Source organism: Aythya fuligula, chromosome 1 (assembly GCF_009819795.1).
Source record: "Aythya fuligula isolate bAytFul2 chromosome 1, bAytFul2.pri, whole genome shotgun sequence".
Classification (NCBI taxonomy): domain Eukaryota; kingdom Metazoa; phylum Chordata; class Aves; order Anseriformes; family Anatidae; genus Aythya; species Aythya fuligula.
In genome coordinates this window covers 203,585,366-203,608,129 of record NC_045559.1, presented here as the reverse complement: position 1 = coordinate 203,608,129, position 22,764 = coordinate 203,585,366, and positions in this window count along the sequence as shown.

Genomic DNA, 22,764 nt, shown 5'->3' with positions numbered 1-22,764 from the left:
AGGTACTTACAGCAGCACAAAATAACCAGGAGGATGTTGTACTGTAATTATAGGTGTTTTAAAGCCACTTAGAGCTGAGGAAAGGCTTTATCTATGCACAGGTTAACTCGATTCAGAAATCATTTCAATTAAATCTTTCCATATTCCCTGCCAAGGGGTTTCAGCAAAACACTCAGGACTGTATTCTTACATTTTATTATACTACTCTATAGTACTGAGGAATCCTAAAGAGTTATCCTGAGGGTGTATCCTGGGATATACCTTTCTGAATTATCCCAAATTTCAAAACTCCTTTGTCCGAAACTATTGCTGGATATTTCAGAGAAGATTCCCAAACACGTGGAAGGTGTTTGGGATTTCCATGCACAATATCAGAATGGAATATGGAGCTACTGCTGCAAACCAGAAATTGGTACTTGAGACAGGAATAAGTGAAATTCAGATTCTTTTATTTGTGTTCTGAGTACTCAGGGCAGAGAAAAGGCTCAGAAGGGGTTTGGGGAAGTGATTCATCTTGCCTTGTACTCAGGATAAATTCAGGCGGCCCATTTTCGATATGAGGGGGGATGGGGTTTTCTTACACCTCAAAAGGGTCTCTGGTGTTCTGTGGGAAGAACCTTGGCACCAGGCCCCAGCCGCAAAGACCAACTCTGTTAAGCAATCGATTTTACAGCGATCATATCAGAACTGCATTTCCCTCCCTTTCGATGTACAGCAGAGCGAGCAGCCTGGCTTCTGGAGCTCATAGCCTGACAATTTATTCCTTGTCAGCAATACCAGCACTGATAGTTCTTACTCTGCCGTGCATCTCTGCTCCTCAGCTACTCCCTGCGTTGTGCCAGCACGGCTAATTGTGCACTTGGGAGGGCTCGGGGCACTTGGCCACCTCCTATTTTTACTGGGTGAATTTTAATCTGGATCAAATCCCCAAGTCTTGCCTGAAATGATGCACAGGGAAGATGTGAAATCACAGAAGCTGAAGGGTAGCTGACGAACAGCAAGTTGTTAGGATGCACCAATTTAGTCACCTGCCATCATCTGTCCACTCCTTTAACCTACTCGAGCAATTATGGACAAGTTGGCCTCTGCCTACAAGGAAGCAGCCAGAGTTCAGGAAATCCTTGAAGAATTATCAAAAATATCTAAAGAAAACTTCCAAGGCTTTGTAGTCAGACAAGGATCAGAAAAAGAAGAAAAAAAGAAAAAAAGGAGCCCTATTATCACACATAAACAAAGTTCCTCAGCCAAACTGCCCACCACCAAGATGAAGAAGCAGCAAGTAATGGCAAACAAAACTGGAGGTGACAGTGGGTCGGGATACTACCTATCGCCTGGAGGTTTCTCACCCAGTAAATTAGAAGGAAATCCAGCAAAATAATGTTGTTATGGCGGTGTGAAGTGATGAAGAAGACAGACTATGATTCATCACTGCCCTACGTATCGTGTGTGCTTGTCCAGCTCTGCAGAACACTTCAAAATCAGAACCATTTCCTTTTCATTCCGCTTTGGCCAGATAACATGGTGAACTGAAGCAGTGGAAAATGTGTTTCTGGATGCAAACTTGCGATGCACAAACCAAGTGTTTTTTCTGAATGAAAGCCTAAAAGCACATCAGCATGCACAGTAGCAGCAATCTTTCATTTCCTCCATGTTAGGGTGTGCCAATGCCAGAAAGACCAAGTAGCAAAGTAATAAAAGGGCTGGACCGCTTGACTGGAAGAGAGCAGCAACACCTGGTTCCTCTCTTACCTGTCCTGATGGTAGATCGTGTGCCACAGCCATCACAAAGAAAGGCAGTGGCAGCTCTGAAATGGATAGAAGTAGCACGTTACATCTCGTGCTGATTTAACATGGACACGCATTTCTTACCATCCTGGAGAAACACTTAAACCTTGGTCAGCTTATGTCAAGAAATCCATCCCAAATTCAGTTTTTCCTTTCTTGGTTGAGTTGCCCTATAGCTGGCTGAAAACTCAGAGGCATCTTTATGCCATTCCAACTTTAAATCATCTCTTACCGCTTCATTGAAGGCCTGGAATCCAGCAAAACCTCTGGTGATGAATACTTTTACATTCCAGATCTCCTTTAGCCAGGAAATTGCACAGTGACAGCTAAGAGCACTCAGTGCTTCGGTGAGCAGTCAGCAAGTCAGGATGCATACTAGGGCAGCCACAAGTGACTCGTTGATTCTGGAGGCTTTATGTATCTCTGGAAGTCATAAAATACAGATGGGTAATGGCTTAACAATGAGGTCAGGCTTTGATTCATTAGCTAACAGCGGAATCTAAGCGCATTTATCCCAGTTTTGAGGCATGCTGCTAATTCAAGCTTAAAGAGATGGGGGGAGTTTTGCCCTGCATTATAAGTTTCTGTGGAGCTGTACATGTTCCTGACTTAGGCTTTGTGTGTTTTCCTGGTGATCTGAAGAGTTTTATTTCTTGAAAACTTACCTCTAGCCATTTGTAGCCTTACACAGAAAACATATCCAAATGCCTCAGCTTTCTCCCCAGCCCCCCTGTAAGTTTTGAACACATTGGGTCAGGAGCTGTGCTAATTCACACCAGGAGCTGACCATTTACATTTTGATCCCACAGCAGGCGAGGATCTGCAGAGAGAAATGAATGCTAGGATAAGAAAACCTGCTTTCAGATATTAAAACCAGCACCAGCCTGTCATCCACCTCATGTTCAAAAGCCCTTTTCTTTCCTGCTCCCACCCAGCCAACCTAAGGTAGGCATATGCTAAGTCTGAACTCTCCCTTAGTGCTCAGTGGACTCCATCTGGACTAGAAATCACGAGAGCAACTCTGATTTGTGAAATCCATTCATTCCAGCAGCCCTTCAGACGAGGAACGAGGTACTCACGGAGAGCCAGGGGGGCTCCGCTGGGAGGCTGGCAGAAGTGAGGAGAGGGTAACAGGGGAAGCTCGTACATCCTGCTCATTCACTTGGGTCTTTGGAGCATGAAGGAACTTGCTGACAGCGCAGGAAGCACAGAAAGTAGCATGGTAGAGGCAGGCAAACATCCCAAGCACATGAGAGCATGTCTCCAGATGGGTGAAATACCTGCAGAAATCACAGAGCATGCTATTGCCTTCCAGGATTCAGCTTACAGAGCTCTGATGTTATTGTAACACACTCAGAATCACTTTTCTATAATTTTCCATTCCTTTTATTCTATTTCCTTATAGCCCAATGATTCAATAAATACTTGTCTGTGAGAATCTGGAAAAAACACTGGTTTACAGGTAACTTGAAATCAGCAACTCCTGTTGAACCAGTAAGAAATCCAGAATGACACTGCTAAAAGTGAACTTAATCCAAGTTATCCATATACATATTATTTTTTAAATGTCTTTTTACCTGTAAGTGGGGAGAAATAAAACAAGAAAGCTATAATATCAGGGCAATAAGGGAGACAACTCCAAAATAGCATGGTAAAAGACTGCAGTAAGCTTTTCTTTCAGTAGGGACTGTCCAAGTTTAATGGGCTATCCTATAAGGAAAATAATAATAAAAAATAATAATAATAAAAAAAATCAATTAGCTTTTCTTCTCTATTGATTTTTTTTTAAGTATGCCTCTGGAGAGGTTTCACTTCCAGTACAAGGTTTAAAAAAAAAAAAAAAAAAAAACACAACAACAAAACTGCTACGTAATGCAGGAGGCAGTCTGAAGGAGACACCAGACAGGGAGTACTAATCTAAGGCTACTTTATTACTCAAAACCTACCAAAATCAGCTTATTTTTCTACCCAGAAAGTCTTGGCTGCTTTGGAGGACACCCTAAGCAGAGGACAGCAAGCCCAAAAGGGTTTGTGACAATGTAGTGGTGCGACAGATTTCGATTCTTTTGCTGGTTTTGCTGAGCTTATTCAAACTGTGTGACTCTGAGGACCTGATCCTGCTCTGGATGAAGCTAGTGAGGCATTTGCCACACATTTCAGAGAGAACAAAACCAGCTCTTCAGTCATAACACCTCTGCCAGAGTTTGTTTCACACCCTGCCAAAATGTCATAGCCCGAACCACTGCGGTTGCTTGAGCCATTTAAAAGTGGGCTGAACAAAACCCTGGAGAAAAAACTGCAGGGAGAAATCTTCCCCTTTTCTTTTCCTTACCTCTGAGATTCTGCCTCACTGGGTTGCACGAACAGCAACCAAAAACTGCAAGGCACAGACGGACGTGGAGTCTCTGTGTGGTTTGTACTGATGCTTCACAAGCAAACTGCGAAAATATGAAGCCAACATCCTTCGTTCCTACCTATTTTCTTCGTGTCCAAGGTGAATTAAGTGAATCATGACACAAAGGAAAAATTACGCTGAATTTTGGTTTATTTCGTACCAGCTTTGAGCATCAGTGCAGTTCAGTTCTGTTAAAGAGCAAAGCAAAGGTCTTCAACAACATAATCTGCACTGACATGAGGCACGTGCATTATCATCAACAGCAAAATAACTCAAATTGGTGTGCAGCATTATCTCACCTAAAATGTTGAGCCGGAGATCCCATTTTGCCGGGTAAAGAGCAGCTTCCACAGTCAATCCAGTAGAGGGAGCTAGAAAAGCTCAGGGGTATTTTGCTGGGTAGGGTGACACTGGTTAAATTGGTTTAACTGGTTTTAGTGTGACCAACCCGTGCTGGAGATACAGATCGCTTCCAGCCTGCCAAGAGAGCTGGCCCTGCAGAATTCTTCTGATATGATGCACATCTCAGCGCTCTCCAAATCACTGATGAGTTGCAGATCGCTCTGCAAGACTCAGGAAAACTTAATAAATTTGATTATTTTTTGCAAAATGTCGTAAAATAGAACATATATGGAACTAGGTACATTGTGTTAAATGAGGGAAGAACAATTTTTTTCTGTCTTCACGTATCATTTCCAATTCCTACCTACAGGAACTACAAAATAACATCACAATAGCCCATGAACCCTTTTCCTGGGCACCATTGTGTACAACATAGAGCTCCCAAAACCGCCAAGGTACAGCTGAGATTTCAGGAACATGCCGCCCTCTAACTTTACATTCCTGCCAAGCTGCCTCTGAAATCAGAGGAACATCAAGCTGTGCTAGCTCTGGAAGAATAACTTCATCTAGGATCCCCAGTTTAGATAAAAAGCACCACTGTAACTGCAGTAATTTCTGTGATGAGGTTTTTGTCCTGAGTCTCACCATCTCGTCTGGCTTTGTTAATTAAGAGGTTTAGGGCTGGCTATTTTGGTTTTCTTTTCGCCACATTTGCTGGGATATATTGAGATCCTTATCGAATTATTCAACTCTTACCAAATAATTAACTTCATCAGCATAAATTAATCACCAAAGCACCCTTTGAGCAGCATTACAGATGGGCAAAATGAGATAAGAGCTCAACCAGCAGCCTGAGGCCATGCAGCAAAACTACTGCAATTACGCTTCACGAAGTCAGGAGCTCCTGTCTCCCAGCCCTGTTCTCAGACGAGATCAGCCCTTAAAACTGCAGCTGAATGCTTACAGTCCTAGCAAAAATAAGCCTGGTAGAACAGATCTGACCCAGTACAGACACACGGAGATCTGATCTTCAGCAGGCAGGTGAGCTACAGGGGAGGCAAAAGCAGAAACGTTTCATTTTTTTTTTCATTTTGCTGTTTGCCCCATATTTGCAGCCTTTATGCCAAGGGTTTGTGTGAGTAGTCTTGCAGGAAGACACGATACTGAAACTTACCCCGTTGACAGTGGCTTTTATCCCACCCAGGAGGGACGAGGTAAATGGCTGTACAGAGAGAAAAGGCCCAGAGGCGTAAGGTAAATAGTTTTCAAAGCACAATGCAGAAAGGGAGCCAAGTGCTGATGTATGTGGACTGTGTTTGAAAGTGTGGGAAAGCTGCTTGCTCACGGGGAGCTGGGGTTGGGTACACTGAAGTTACACAGTGGACAACATTCTGTTGTGCAATCCCTCGATGGAGGACTTTTTGGGTTTTTTTGCACATATGCCTGGACTTCTGGAAAGCGCAGATTTAATAAAACCCTCCTCAAGAGGACCGTGCTAAAGCAATTGTTTTTCCCCTTTAATTTTTAAGTGGTTGCAAAACAATGAAGCCCTCAGTTCTTTACACTTCACAGGGAAGAATGTACAAAGAGCTGCTTAATCTCTTTCAGTTCAGCTCCTTCATTCTCATGGGTATCCAGTTGCAAGGTGTCTGTATCAGCCTCCAAATTCTCAGCCGATCCCCACAGCAAAATGCATCCAACTGCAAGCTCTTGTTTTAACATGCTGCTTCAGGACTGACCAGGTTTCAGCATGCGAGGCTCGCTCTGCCTAAATCTGCCTGACATTGGCAGAGGAGCAGCAGCACGAAAACCCAGCAGCGCTCATTCTGGTGATGAAACGCCGAGTAAGCACTTGCAGAGTGCCAGGCTAATCTTACCACTGATGTCTGCGATCTCGAAGGAGGCAAGCCATCTGAAGGAGTCACATCACCGAGGAAGATTTGAATGCTTCCTGATTGGTTTTCCAGACAATTATTTCATCTGCTTCGACAGAGGCCAGCTTGCAATTCAAGTATTAGTTGGTTTTCTTCATCACTGCAAAGTGCAATTAAGGAATGGGATGGCAAGACATCAATCATATCCCAGGATCAGCTCAGAAAGAATGGTGAAACCAGACAGGGCTAGGGATTCAAATGAATTCTCTCCCACAATTGCCAGGCAGTCTCAAAGGCAAAAAGGAAAAAAAAAATATATATATATATATATATATTTATAGTTAAGGTAATAAATTAACACCTGCACACCAAATTAATTTGTTAAATTTGCCAAATGAAAATGCTAAATTTAGCTCAGTCACTTAGCAACAGCTGCATCAGCTTGAGATGTTATCATTCTGCAGCTGTTAGCTGTCACCTAGGGCTGGAGCTCCCAGCCCTCGAGCAAAGTCAGCAGAAGGCAATGTGTCCCTGCATTTTGGCTGCTCCTCTTCAAAATCCGGTGCCTTGACTCAGATGCATCTTTATCAGCCAGCTGGGAGCTCGGCTTTGTTGTCAGGTAGGAGCCCCTCCGTACATTTATTCTGACAGCTCTTCTGTGAGGCAGCAACCCACGTCAGAGAGGCAGCACAAGCAGCAGCGATCGATGCCTTAAATTGAGACAAAAGGAGAATTGTGAATAAGCATGAAAGTGCCCGAGAAAATTAGGGTAACAAAACATTGGCTGAATTATTGCCTCGGTTTAACAAAGAATTTAGGAACTATTAGGCCAAAAAAGGAGCCAGAGACGATGTAGCCTAAGGGTTAGAGCACACCCCAAGGGGAAAGGCAGCTGTGTAGTTTTGGTCTCAGCTTTCTTGTGTGCTGAACTGCAGCGGTGCTTCACCCTTGGTTATTTACTTGTTTCCTGGTGTGAGACTGCTGGCTGTGAGGTGTGTTCAAACCAACGCCATCCCAGGTTAGGGGATGCAGACAAAGGAACGCCTGCTACGAGGATCCTGGGTAGGGTTAAGGGTGATACAGGAGCTGAAATGCTTGTACTCGCTACGACAGCATCCAGCCTGATGTGCAGAAGGAAAATTGAAAGTGCAAGAAACGCTGGAAGCCAGAATGAAATCACTTTGGCTGGTCATTTTGGAGAATCATGTTTGTGAACTTACAGCCCGAAATTCCGATGGGAAAATGCTCCAAAGTTAATAATTTGAATCTCAGATATTCCTGCCAGAGAACACTGGAAAAAAATAGCATTAAATTGTAGTCACAGCTAGGATTTCTGTGAACTGGTGATCGCATTTCCTTGCTCAAGAGCATCAAAGCAATCGCTCTCCAGGAGCTGCAGTGTCTCCACCTTCACTGGATGCCCTCGGGCAGGGCATAATGGCACAGCTACAGGGGAAAGCTGTCTGCCAGGTATCATGGTTTCCTGCTCACCAGGCTGGAACTCCCTCAAACATTTTTCTCCCCTGCTGTTCTTCAACAGGAAGAACTTAGCAACATCCGTAGGAATACCACTGTGGCCTCCTTCTCACCACAATAAAATTCAGGCTGAGGATGATGACTTTGTACCACGAGCCATGAGGAAGCAGTTGGTACACTGGAAATATGCTTATTTTATTTTTTATATTTTTAATTGTGTTGTCTCTCTGTGAACGGAAAGAGACGGTAATCAGCCCTTCTGCTGTTACACTGGGTGCACGCTGCATTGTCACAAACTCTGGCTGATGCATTTAAGACCTAAAAATTAAGGAGACAAAACATGCACCTAGGCTAGGCAATACAGTAATTAAAATTATTTTGATTGTACACAGACGAAAGTCAGACCTGAAGCCCAGACCAAGCCCAAGGCTTCCATCTGAAGTGTGTATCAGTCCCCAGAATGGCAAGGCCATAGCTGGCAGGCACTGCTGTAACACTAATTAAGAGTAATAATAACTTGCCAAGCTGAACTCACAGCTCCTGCAGGACCCAAGTGTCCACTTGTACTGAAGAGAGTAGGAGATATTTGGTGTTTAGTTCCACTGGGAGCTCATCCTTGTGTGCAAGTGGAGGAAAGCCATCCAACACAGCAGGTATACAATTGATCTCTGCAAGAAACATCAAAAATATATCACAAATAAAAAATATATAAATATAAAGTATATCACAAATATACCTAACAAAGAAGTGGGAAAAAGTAGGAAAAGTAGAAAAAAAAAGACCTAAAAAAGTAGGAAAACGACCTAACAAGCAAGTGAGCCTGATTCTACCCTATGCAGGGCCCTCCATAGTCACTTATGATACGAAGTTGGATACCAGGAGTTCATCACCTCTTTTTTTTTTAACCTCTGGTTTGTTCTGAACCATCTGTAGATGAACATTTTACAGCTATTAAAAAAATAATTTAAAAAATCATCATCAGGGTATGTGCCACTATATTCACACCACCAGTAAGACAACTTAAGATTTTTTTAGCCTGAATAAAAACTGTGTGAGGTTCATTCCTACCACAGGAGGTAAGTTTCCTTCAGCAAACAGTTCTCATACGCAATAAATAGATGCAGAACAGAATATTTTGGGGGAAACATGAAAAAGAAGTGAACAGGATGTTGTTATTAAACAAACTTGGCTCAGAGATCGCCGGTGGCTGTATGCTTTCTTTTTTTTTTTCCTTCCCCAAACCCTGTAAAATAATCTGGTGACTAATAAGATCGCAATCAGAGCAGCAGGCTGCAAGGCCCACTTAGTAAGGGAAAATAAATGTAAAAGCATAAACCTCAGTAACTTAAAAAACAAATCAGGTCAGCAAGCAACCCTGGTCCTCAGAAAGCGCACAGGAAGCTCTCCATTTCAAAGTGTTCCCCCCCCCTCTCTCAGCCTTTCAGTGCTTTTAAACTGGAATTTTGCAGGTGTTCAGGGTGAGCAGACGTGCAGGCGGAATCACTGCTGTGCACAGGGCAAGGAACGCTTCTAGCAGATTCCAGCCCCGGAACAAGCCTCCCGTCACTGTCAAAGGGAAGACTGTGGTTTTGTCTGACAAACTTTGCTGGACTGCTGCCAAAATGTTCTCTTGCCATGCTGAACCTTTCCCTTTTGCCTGTCCCAGCCCACCCATCCTATCCTTCACCCAATGAGTCTTTCCCTTCACAAGCTGTTAGTTTGACCTAGATAACATGGAATGAACCAAGCAGTTCAGTGAGCTCATGGGACACGATCGTGAAAAATCCCTAATAAGTAGGGAGTGCAGAACTTGCCTGTTTATGTTATCATTCGTGCTATAATCCTCACTTTCAGCTGTCTGACTCAGCTATCTCTGTGGCAACACACCAACTACTTCCCTGAGGTCCTGAGAGATCCCATTCTTCTCATCAAAAATCAGTAATTTCATAAAATAAGCATATTCCCTTGTTCTGATACTACCTATTTTGGTCAACTTCCTTCTCCACTTGGCTCTAAATCCCCCAGACTTGTCGTAAAGCCTCCACATTCATCCAGGTCAGGTGAGGGGACCTGAGACTCTCCGTGGCTACGCTGCAGTTTGCTCTGCAGAACATCCAACAAAGAAACAGCACAGCTGTGACCTCCAAACCACAGAGATTTGGGTTTTCTTTAAAGTAATTTGCCTCCTTGCTTGCAATGTGGCCCCCAAACCATTTACACTTTGATGGCAAGATAACATTTTTGCTAGCTCTGCCCACTATTTTCGTTTGCTGTGGTGTCGCCTTCTGGGACGGGGTGGGGGGGAGTCACTGCAGTTCTAAAAACTAGCACTTTCCCTTTATATAACAGAGTAATTGTTTAAAGTATGAGCACTGGTACTTACTGCAAGCTGCTGGTGAAACCGAAGTTTGTCTGAGCGTGTGAGATGATTTGTCTTGCTGTTTCAATTGGGATGGAAAGTTTTGACCCTGCAGCTCACGCAGCCTTCAAACTGAGCCAAATTCTCCTGTTGGTCACAGGTTTGCCATACACATTTGACCAGGCTTCCATGCAAGGAGACCACAACAAATCGCCCATTATTTTTCTTTTAACTAACTCTCCCCTAACGCTTTTAGGATAAAAAATTAAGGGGACACGGCAACCTCCCTGTGCTAAAAATCCCAAATAAGTTGAAAGGAGAAGGGGGAGCCAGAGCTGCCAAAAACTTACTGACTTTGATGAGCTGCACCCGGAGACCCGGAGACAGCTACAGAAGATGGATGGCAGGCATCCACAGGGAGTCAGCTCCTCAGACAAGCTCCCTGACCTGAGAACGCCCTCTTCTCCCAGCTCGATCAGATGGGACTGCAGGATGAAGAAGAAGACAGCCAGACTGTCCTTGACTGCCCAGCTGCCTGGGGAGATGAGCGATGGTCACTCAAGCGTTTCCAGAGAAGGTGATTCTCGCTGTTTAATGTTACAAAACCAAGCAGCTTATCTAATACTGTAAGAAACGCAGAGAAGCCAGAATTTTTCACGGTCACTACTGCATGCCCAAATCACTCAGTGGGAAGAAGAAGAACGGAGGTCTCCAAAACCACAAGCATTTAAAGGATAATCTCCATTGTCCGTTAACAACACAGCCTGCACCATCCAGCTGGGGAGTTCTGACGTGCACCAGAGGCACTTAAGGATTTTAAAAGGTTTTCTATTACTAATTTTCACTAATCACCACTACCGAATTGAGAATCCTAAGGTGGTAACACAACAGAAGTCGTACAGAGATAGCACATCTCCTGTTCTGAAAATCACACAGGCTAAACAGACAAGGCAGGGGCTACACACTGCTGTGTGTGTTCCTAAAACAATGTTCATACATCTCAGGGTTTTTTTTTTTCATTGCTCAACTTTAGCCCAAGTCAGTAAAACATGAGCTTCTGACCACGATTCAGTGTTGTGGCTACAAAGCCTTACAATACGTGCCCAGAGGTTCCAGATTTTAGCACTACACACACAATATACAACATTAATTTAATGCACAAAAAGGATGCTAGAAGAACGCTAATGAATTTGCAAATCTGAGTATTCAAAATCCAGGAAATACCTGAGTGAATGTCAGCTGCACCAGCTTAATTAACGCTCTTTGCATACGCACCTTATAACAGATTTTAATTATCTGAGTTGGTGCTGATTGCTTCCTCATTTGGTTCGCAAAACAACAGCACTCACTCAAGGGGAGATTGGTGTCATTTGTCTTTACGCCCCAAATGTAAGTAATCTGAACCTTCAGTAAGCTGAAACTCCTTTTGAAATAAGCATCTTACCATGGTGAATGCACAAAACCATAATTTAGATATCTCCAGGATGCAGCAGCAACCCACCTTTTAAAACAGCAGCAGCTCCAATTCTTTTCTCCTCCTTTTTTCCTGCGTGTTCCAATTCATTACTCACTGTAAGGTGGCCAAACCTGCAGAAAGGAAATATTGCTCTACAGTGTTCTATTATTTTCAACACAACAGAACTTCAGCATTTCTTACTTATTTTATTGTAACAACCTAGAGGCAGCAAATATCCAGTCCTACAGGGAACAGCTCTTGCCCAGTCTCAGTTTCTCACCCTGTCATCCCAGTTTTGTTTGCCCGATATATTTATCTCCACACAAACCAGGTTGTTTAGCTAAATCTGTTTCTTCTCCTTAAAGCCAGTCCCAACACCTTTATAGGGCCAGACCTAATTTCCTTCTCATGTCCCCTCTCTCCACCATCTTCTCCTCCACTCTCTGTCATTCTCCCACCCACCGACGGGAATTGTTTTACTGTAGAAGCTGAGAAAGTCTCCCCAGAACACGAGGAGATCCTTACGGGCTGATTTTTTGGGTGGTCCTGTGTGAAGCCAGGAGCTGGACTCGATGATCCTCGTGGGTCCCTTCCAACTCAGGATATTCTCTGATTCTCTGATTCTTTTTCAAAGGCTTGTGACTTGGCCAAATTTAGGTCAATTTCCACAGGCACAAGAGGCACATTCCTGACGCATCCTTTTGCCAAACTGAAAAAGCACAAAAGCTTCTGAGCTTCTCAGATAAGTTACTGCCAGTATTTTAAAACTGAAAAACAAACTATTTTTCTCTTTCCATACTAGAAAACAACCAAACAGCTCTGTTTGAAATTTCAGGGGAAAGTGGGGAGGAAAGGGGCAGCCTAAGACAGACCTTTGGCTGAAAAACACCAGAATTAAGTAAAACTAAATAAATAGCTTCAAACAGACCCCAGATTACAACGGGTTAAGGGAAAATAATTATTTTTATTGCAAATGATGCCTTTTCATGGTCTCTGTGTGAGCTGTGATGATCACCTAGATAAGATTTCAGACATTTCTGAAAATATTTACAAGTTACGGTCTACTGGCTCTTTACAGAAGTTCCCTGGAGTCATCTTAGATTGTAAACCCAAGGGGAGGGAACTACCTTTGTACATTCACTTGCTGAATATCCCGCCCAAGGGGATCCATGCACCTAATTATTAAATATGTTTTGCATGCATTGCATCTTTTAACACCCAAAGGCTACCCATTTGCTTTTTCCACATTCTCTTTTTAACAGAACCTGCAGCAGTTATTTTTCCACGTAGCATTACCAAGTCTGTTTTCCTGATTCATTTTAAGTCTGGGTCTTGGAATTTTAAGTATGTATTATCCCCGTTACTGGTGGTTGACCGGTTTGAGATTGTGGAATTGGACTGGAGTGAGTGCTTTCGCAAACACTGACGCAGAATCCTGCACCACCAAGACTTTTTTTTGAAGCCCTCGCTCATAAAAAGGCTCAGATTCTGTCTCATTAAGGTATTCTAAACTTATGAAAGAAAACATAAAAATTTCTCCCTTTGCTGAGCTTCAATTTCAGTTTTGCTCCAACATGCAAGCCAGTTTTCCCATATCCTAGCTCAGTCTCATTTTACTTTTGGGCGCTTGGGCTGAAAACTCTGCCCAAAGCAGACGAACATTTTGGAGATCTTCTGCCTGAAATCATCCATACCAGCTTAATTAAAACTCACTCTTCCCATTTATAGTTATTGCTTGGAGAAATCATGCCAGGTCAGTTTTGTACTGGCACAACCTTGAGAACCCTGATATAATTGGTAACTTCAGTTTTTCTTTAACATTGCTTCCCACGTTGTTACATTTTAGCACAAAAAGCATAACTGTCGGTAAATGAGCATGGAAATATTTTCACTGTGATTCTGGGAACTTAACTGATAATATGATTGGAAAGGAAGCCTTGAATCATGCATTCGTGTTCTCTGCTACTAGAAGCAAGGGAATACAAGCTTAAAATAAACGTGCTTGGTTTTTTGCTCGATGATCTACTTGCGTTTTACACTCACGTCTCTCCATTTGTTCTTGCATCATCGTTTTCTTTTACATCAAACAGGTCATCCTCCTGCTGACCATTAGCTTGCCCCACGTCCTCTGAAACAGCAACTGGAGATAAGATTTCATTTGCCTTCATTTGGGACACATTTTTCTGCTGGTCCACCGTACATTTTCAGTTAGCAGCCATATCCAGATGCTTTACCTCCTCTTTCTGCAAATTTCTGTCAAAACCTTCTTCTTAGTCCCCAGTACGTGACTTTGCAATGCGTGCTATCAAACATCACCCAATTTTTATTCCTCAAGGTTATGCCGTGCTTCCTAAACAACGTTCCAGTCTTCCTTTGTTTTGATATTGCTTTCCAATTTTATCACATCAGTAAATGTAATTAGCAAATACTGTCTTGCTCAAGTTTTAGAGCTATTAGCCCTGAAAATATTATTCATTATTATTATATACATTATATTTGATTATGATTATTATATATAATCATTATTATATATTAGTAATTGTTTATTTATTTATTATTATTATTTCTTATCATATTACTACTCTCTGGCTTTGCTGCAAATGCCTGACAAGCCTATAACCTCATAAACCTGATATCAATGGGAAAAAAAATGTTTATCTGGGTAGCACAGTTGGTACTACTCCTGTCAATTCTTCCATCAAAGATTTTCTACCAACGTTAAAACTGTCATTGTTCAGAGTTCCTTTGACACTAGGCAGACTGGGAAATTGTGGTGGCATTGTAGGCTAACTCGTCAATGATATTCCAACTCAAATTAAGTGACCTTATTTGTTAAGTTGTAAAATATTACCCACTGAGAAGAAAGGCATCCGTTAATGTTTCTCAGAACTATTTTACAAAGATTTATGAAAACTTAATTCATTCCCATACTGAATTGTTTTTTGAAATCCTGAAGGCTAGAAAACAAAGAAGGTGGGAGAAATGGGAGTTTATAACAAAAGCTTCAGTTCTGGGAAAACTGTGGCATTACAGAAAATTAGCTATTGTCCGTAGTTATGCGCTGGCTGAATTTCACCCCAAACCAACCTTCATTTAAAGGTGACATGGAAGTTTAGGCTTCAGAGACTTTGGCATGGCACCTCTCAACATGGTAAAACTCTTAAGAAAGTAGAAAAAGAATAATTGAAAGAGCTTTCTGTGTCAAGCCTGCCACTTCTCAAAGATCTGGTGTCTTGATATTGTCCTTCATGTTACCTCTTATTATCTGTCTTGAAGGATGGTGCCTAGCATTGTGAGGAAAGAAAGTCTCCTCATAGTCAGTGCCCTCATCTTACCCTTAAGAAAACTTTTAAACTTCCAGTTGATTCAGATGGAGCTTGGGTCCAGCATGTCCAGAGCAAATAGCAAAGCTATTGCTCACTTTTAAGGCCAAGAATACCCATGCAGCAGCACCTGAAGGTAAATAAAACAAAACAAAACAAAACAAAACAAAACAAAACAAAACAAAATAAAATAAAATAAAATAAAATAAAATAAAATAAAATCATACCCAGTCTGAGCACAGATTGTGCTCTCTATACATGATCTGGGTTATGCTTTCTGATATCTGCCTTTCTGTCATCTTGCACAAGGCATTAAACTATCTGTTGATTTAATAGCTATTAAAATGGGCAATTTTCTACTGCACCTCATAACAGTGCTGTGAAACATACTTCTGCTGTTTGTGTAATGCTCCAAGATTGCTGTTGTTAATAATTCTTTTTATTACAGTAGGGTTAGCAATCCCATTTGAGATCTGAGTTGCACATGATAAACACATTGCAATGATGACCCATACAGCCAAAAGTTTACAGGGTAAAAATGCAGGCAGAAGAATGCAGGCAAGCAGAGAAGTGCTTAGTTAAGACCACAACGCAAAAAAAAAAAAAAAAAATCATGTAAAAAGGACTGGACTGCATCTCTCTTGACTTACACATCAGTGCTTTTGCTTACCTCATGTGTCGCAGCTAAATTATGACTCCTATATAGAAGGCACTCCACTCAACACCTCTTCTTATGCTGAAAAAAAATAGATAATATTAAGTATAAAACACAAGCAAACAAAAGATGTAGCAATCCCCCATAGAAAAAATATAATATGTGAGTGAAAATAAAGAAACATGGTTGTGTTAATAAAGCTTTAATCTTATTATATTTTCAAAGCAATTGTGTGAATGGAATGATAAACAGACATGGGACATCTCAGTGCCAGGAACAGCAACTACACTAACATAAACTTCTGCCACAGGGAGGTACTCACTCAGATTGATCCTCCTCTCTAATGACAAAGTTTTCCTTTAGCTGCAGCTTCATGGCATCAGAAACAGCCAAACAAATGTGCCTTATCCAGAGGGACTCCAGAAAAGATGAGCTTGTAAGATGTTCTCTCTGAAGGGAATTGCAGAGAACACTGGCATGGTGCAACTGAAATGGAACATGATCATACAGTTAGAATCACAGAATCATTAGGGTTGGAAAAGCCCTCCAAGATCACCTGCTCCAACCACCCCCTACCACCAACATCACCACCAAGCCCTGTCCCCAAGCACCACGTCCAACCTCTCCTTGAACACCCCCAGGGACGGGGACTCCCCCACCTCCCTGGGCAACCCGTCCCAAGGCCTGACCGCTCTTGCTGAGCAGAAATGTCTCCTCATTGCCAACCTGAGCCTCCCCTGGCACAACTCGAGGCCGTTCCCTCTGCTCCTGGCCCTGGTTCCCTGTGAGCAGAGGCTCCAGGGCCTCGATGTCCTTCTGGGAGTGAGGGGCCCAAAGCTGAACCCAGCACTCGAGGGGCGGCCTCAGCAGAGCAGAGCCCAGGGGGACGAGCACCTCCTTGGCCCTATGCTCCATAGCCACACAGATCTAACTTCCCAAACATAAACTAGGCATAAATCAGAGTCAGGTTCTCTTTCTCACATCTTTCCTTTCACATCAGAAGAAGACAACATCGGAATCAGCCAGAAGTTGTGATCACTCTCCCTTTTTTATGTATTTCTTCACTCACCTTTGGTCACGCTTGCTGCTGTAGCTGTCTGATTCAGATCCTCCTGAGATGTGTTGCCTGTTTTTTTTTTCACTTAAAATCTTTCATCAGCTGGTCATAAAGAAAAGCAGCGCTCCCGTCAGCTTTCTGAACCACTGCTATTGTGTTTTTGAGGCTACAACCAACAAATGAGTCACTATCACTAAAAACTGAGAGAGGAAGAACAAAAGACCTCACTTGTTTCCCACAGAGAAGTTTCTGGCAGACTTGGTTTACTTTTTAGATAATTTTTTTTTTCATATTTGTCAAGCGAACATGTCTGACAGCATGTTCAGAAGGCCACTTGGCAGGTATATGCGTATATCAGTGAGGTGATTTATACTCAGATATAGAGCTTAGCTACAATTAAACCTTAATCCATGAACTGCTTTGGCTAGGCCAAAACACTGTTTTGGTACCGAGTACACAAGCAAAGAGCACTGCGAGCCCTCCAGCTCCATGAAGAACAAAATCAAACTGGGCATGAGCCAGGCTGAAAAAGTTTTCACAGGGCTTAAGTGTTCTGCTAAAAGCAGGACAGTGCTAAAAGACTGCTGGGCTCCAAGTTCTAGCTCAGCCCAGCAAAATACAAATGCCTATTTAAATATATTTCTGTGCTATGTGAGACAATACAGACCCTTTTTGCTTTCTTTCTAGCCTTGAAACCAGAGTTGTAGAAAAAATACTAACTTGAGCCTCTCTAAATCCCAGCGGCAATTTATTTGTTGGGTTTGTTCCATGGCATTTGACAGAGTAAGAAAAAGAGAACCAGCAGTGACAGCAAGTGGAATTCAGCATCAGATCTCTCCAAGTTCAGCAGAATGCTGCATTTTATTTTTAGATGATTATTTTTTCCCAGAAGCACCCACAGGTAAAAATCATAACACAAAAATGATTGGTTTGGTTGATCCATGGCACTGTGCGTAATAAGTAGAAGCAGCAAATTCAGTCCAAATGTTATTTTGGAGACTGCTGTTTCAAATATACTTGAAATCCAATCGTTTTACCTCAGGGTCTTCTACCATTTTCTCAGCATTTACAATTCTTAGAAATATGTTTCTGTGTTATCTTACTTTATTAAGTAAAGTAGGATTGAATATGAGCAACTAAAAAAAAACCAACACCATACACACACACACTGATGTCCTTTAGGACATCTTTACATTTCTATCAGGTAGGATTTTATTTTTTTAATATGAAAATATGAGTTTAAACGGATGCTGCCCTTGCAGGGGTATCAAGCTAGTTGAGAAGAAAGAGAAAAGGGGCTACAAAGAGCACTGTAGGATTACTACAAGCACACCTGAAAAATATCATTAGCAAATAAATTTCTGATGATGATGATGATGAGTAGGCTACCTACATTTATATGCATCTATGGCGTAAGCCAGGTGTGAACTAGTGACTGCAAGAACAGGTGATCCAGGAGACAGTGCTTGGGCTTTAGGAGGTAATTAGGCAATTACCAGTGAGGAGACGTGTAGCCCTAAAGGCTTGGCTCATTTCTGCAGACCTGCAGTTTGGAAAAACAGTTTGAAAGTTTTCAATCGGGTGCATCACACATAAGAAGAAAATAAGCATTCAGCTGTACCGTGTCATTTCATCCCTGTTCAATACAGGACTGCACTTTAATGCAACTAGTTGGACTCTGGCAAAAGCTCCAAACCAGTGGAAAGCAAGACAAAGCAAACAAAAGATGAAGGAGTGCCCGGTGTGCAATTTTTGTAGGCAAATTTTGGGTTTTGATTTTGTTTATCACTTCACTATCACGGCCAGGGCTAACACCAATGCTGAAGAAAGCAAAGCTGAGGGTGGTTTTGTACCACTTAACCTAGAGGTCACTCACATAACCTAGAGGCCACACTAACCTAGAGGCCACACTTTTCAAACTTCACACAGGTGAGACTTCAAATAAAGAGTTCCCAAGGAAACCTCTACTTTAAACAGAATTCAACTTTAAATGAAATTTCCGCAGCTGTTTAGAAATGAAAATCCACAGGACAGAATCGTTTGCAAGTATGTCAGTTGTGTGGACATGCCATATAGCTAGATGCCAATACAGTGATGTTGTCTGAAATAGGATCAGTGGGTCCCAACCTGCATGCCCCTATGTTATCGGCAGGTGGCTAGGAGCTGTTGCTAAGAAGGCGTGCCTCTCATTTGGCTCACACCTCAAATAAAACCTAAGGAAAATAAAAACACGTTGCTGTGAAAGTAAAAGGAACTCTGAACCTTTTATTGCCATACTGAGACTGATATAATTAATAAGTAATCAACCTTACTTCAGGAGAAGATAGCATTCCTCTTGGAAAATAACGTGTTACTGATTTCAGATCTACGTATTCACCTTCTACCACAAATATAAATTTATGATGGCGCATCCTTGCTCTGCATACTTCAGCAAAGCTAAATTCAGCTGTACGAAGGCATATTTCAGAACATCTATGAAAATGCTGATTGCTTTCTCCCACCCCTAAACCATTTGTGACAATTTTAGGTGAAATCCTTTAAAGCGACGGATGGGTGAGACGCAGACAGATGTAATAATTTTCGATTTCCTTAGCGAAGGAGTTGTTCCCTCTTACTTTAAATGCAGATTATCACGCAAAATAACACACCCCCGTCTTGAGAAACGGTCAGCAGCAGCTCCCTGAAACACAGATTAGTTGAACAGAGGTTTCCATATAAGCACAGGCATTGATGTGACAGACATCCTAAATATACCTAAAAAGGAAATTTTAGGCACCGCTTAAGCATGCAGCATTCAACCAGAAGAGGATTTGTGAGAATTGGTCTCATTGCATTCTGGAAAAATCCAACCTTGCAAGAGGTCGTGACACATCCTCGCTAGCTCTAGTCAGGAGGTATTTCAGCCAAATATCCACACTTAGGCGTGAGGATCTAGGGAAAAAAAAAATAGAAAAACAGCAATGGACTTAAAAAAAAAAAAAAAGTCTTATTTTTTTTTCCTTTTTTTTTTCTTTTTTTTTTTTTCTTTTTCTTTTTTTTTCCAGAACTTTTTTTTTTTTTTTCGCTGCACTTATCTTCTTGTTAGTTTTAGTTTTTAGCCTTTTGGATTATGCTCACTATCTAGACTTCAAATCCAGGAAAGTTGGATCCTTCTATTTTAAAACGAAACCTGAAAGATATAATCACTTGTACTTGGGATCTGGGTCTTAGGCAAAAAGGAGAAATATTGTGGCCCCTGTAAGAAAGTCATGAGCCCTGGCAGCATCAGTGAATTTAAGGGTCTTTTGCCATCAGTGCCTGGCTTCATGTCCTCATTTAATTACAAATAATCCATTTTTGCTCCAGTCCTATTCACAATTTTCTTTTAAAATCCTAAATCCACACGCAGTACTGCAGTAATACAGGTATACTTCTACAGCAAAATATCTATTTTTGTATGATTTCAAAAATGATGTTTATGACAGAATAATGATTTTGGGTGTATGAGTTTGTATATATTTTGTTGCATCAGAGATAATGAAGGCAAGGTGAAGGTGGGTTTGAAGACTTCTTTTCTCAGCTAATCAGTCAAATAACATTGCTCGTTGTATTTTCGGGGAAAAAGGGCTTCCCAGCAAAGCTAACAGCATGAGAAAACAGAAAGTAGAGGTAGTACTCATCCAAACGTGTACTCACTGTGATTATACCCACATCAGTGAATTAAATGAGCCTGGGACCTGTCTCTGCCCCTGAGGCCATCTCAGTGGCATCAGAACTGGATCTCCAGTGCCCATTTTCCTAAAGCCTCCCAAAGACACTGAAAGCACACAACCTGCCTAGCAGGGATGGACCCCCCCATCTCCCAAACCATGCCCCAGAGCATTTCTGGACACTGCTCTTTGGCCCAGGCTCAAACCGTGATGCTCAGGAACATCCATGAAGCCAGCTTTGGCAGAGCTTTGAAGTACCCTTACATTTTTCACACTTTGAATTGTGCCAATATCCTCGCTGGGTCCCTACAGCCAGCCAGCACAGGCATATGCCGTGGCATTTCCTGCCCCAATAACTCTTGGAAATTGCTCAAAGCTCACAGTCACCAACCAACTCCCCTGATGTCATTGTTCCTGGCTCTTAGGCTGCTGGAGCAGCCTCGTGAAAAGCAACTGGAAAGGGGTAACGTCCCAAACCTATAGCCTTTTGTTAAGAAAAGCTGTGACAAAGCTGTGCTCAGGTTTGCCAGGGCTTCTGCTCAAGGTTTTTTGTTTTTTGTTTGGAGGCACTCTGACTACTTCTACCTTCTCTGTCAGTTCCCAGGGAGGTTTTAAATGTCGAGGGAAAGCTACTGATTCAGGGGGAAACCAGCCGAACCACAACAGAGAACACAGGGGCACGTGAATTCCCTGCTGTATAGTTAGCTGGACTGGTTTATTGAGATGAAAGTGGTTGGAAGAGCCTGCCAACATCTTCCTGCCTTCCTGCCCCTGCAAAATCCATCCAAGAATTCGTGACTTGTTCGTACCCCGAGTGACTCAGTCTCCCATAGGAAAAGGAAGCAGATTGGGGAATTTTAGGAAGGAAGAGAACAGACCATATACAGAGCTAAGAGCAGTTAGCTGCATAACATCTACAGAAATAGCAGAAAATACGGGGCTTGAGAAGGAACGTAGGAAGACACAAATAAGAAAATACAAGTACTGGTGTGCATGGAAAGGAAAATGGGAGGCAAGGATGTGGAGTGACTGAAATGGGGAGGAAATGGAGATTATCAGAGAAAATGGAAACTACAAAAATCCTGGTACAGGGCAGGCAGGAGCAGAAGGTAAAGCTGGTGTGTGGAGGAGAGGACAGAGAAGACACAAGGAGGACCTGGAATCAGATTCAGAGCCAGCCATGCCACAGGGAAGAAGAAAACGATGAGCCAAACCCATTCAGTTTACGGAAATTGAATGATAAATTTTAAAACGAACTTAAAAATATATTCCAGATATGAACATGCACTTTTACAAATGACAAACTTAAGGGCTTGCACCTGGATCTAGCAGGTCCTTACTCTCACCTAGCGGTGGCAAGAACACGAAATAAAACTGCTGTGGGTGCACGCCAAAGCTGTTGCTTGGAATGACACTGCCATCTGGTGGTCCCAAAAAACACCCTTTTAGTACACCGGGGGGTACAATTGGTTGGAGTTGGTCCAGCAGGGAACTGTGACTTGTTTGACCCCTTATTCAAGCAATAGTCTGAGGCTCCGAAGCAGTCTGGCAATAAGTTGTATGTTCTCTGGCAACCTGCAGCCTGGAGACTGAACTTGGTCTCCACAAATTGTGTGTCTGGAGCATAAGGAAAGTGGCGTTTCAAAGCTGCAGGGGGAAGTTTCAATACAGGCTGGGGCAGGACATGATTTTCAGGTGCTGATATCGCTCAGTATTTTTAGCACAATCACTTTTTAGGCCTTGGGAATTAACAAGTGTTCCTTCAACCATCACCTCTTAGCAGTGAGCCCTGATGCCTAAAGCAGTAGCTCCCACCTAAAAAATGGCAACGTCATTATTTTGATCCTTACTTCTAGCAGGACATGCCTTAATTTCTTCCAAAATCTACCCATTAAGGATATAACTTTTTTTTTTTTTTTTTTTTTTTTTTTTTTTTTTTTTTTTCCTTCTATGTTACAGTTTTAGGATACAGAAGGCTGCTACTGAGAAAATCAACTGCTTTTCCATGAAGTTGCTTCAGGACTTATGTAAGGTTATTGCAGTCATTACATCTCCTGTCTTGCCTCACATTTCTTGACATCTAATCTTGTAAAAACAATAAAGGCCAAATATTAACGACGCCACCATTTATTCATTTCCTTTTTTTACGTTATCACTGTTCAACTGTTGTGTTTTGTTTTGTTTCCCTGCTGTTAAAAACATCCCTATTTCTCACAGCTGAATGATCCTTTTGGAAGCTGAGCCTCCTAAATGCTCCTCTATCCCCAAACTTTGTAAGGTCTCAGTGGTCCTGCATTTCTGAAAACAAGGAAGAATTGGTTCATCACGTCACGCCCTCTAAGAGAAATGATTC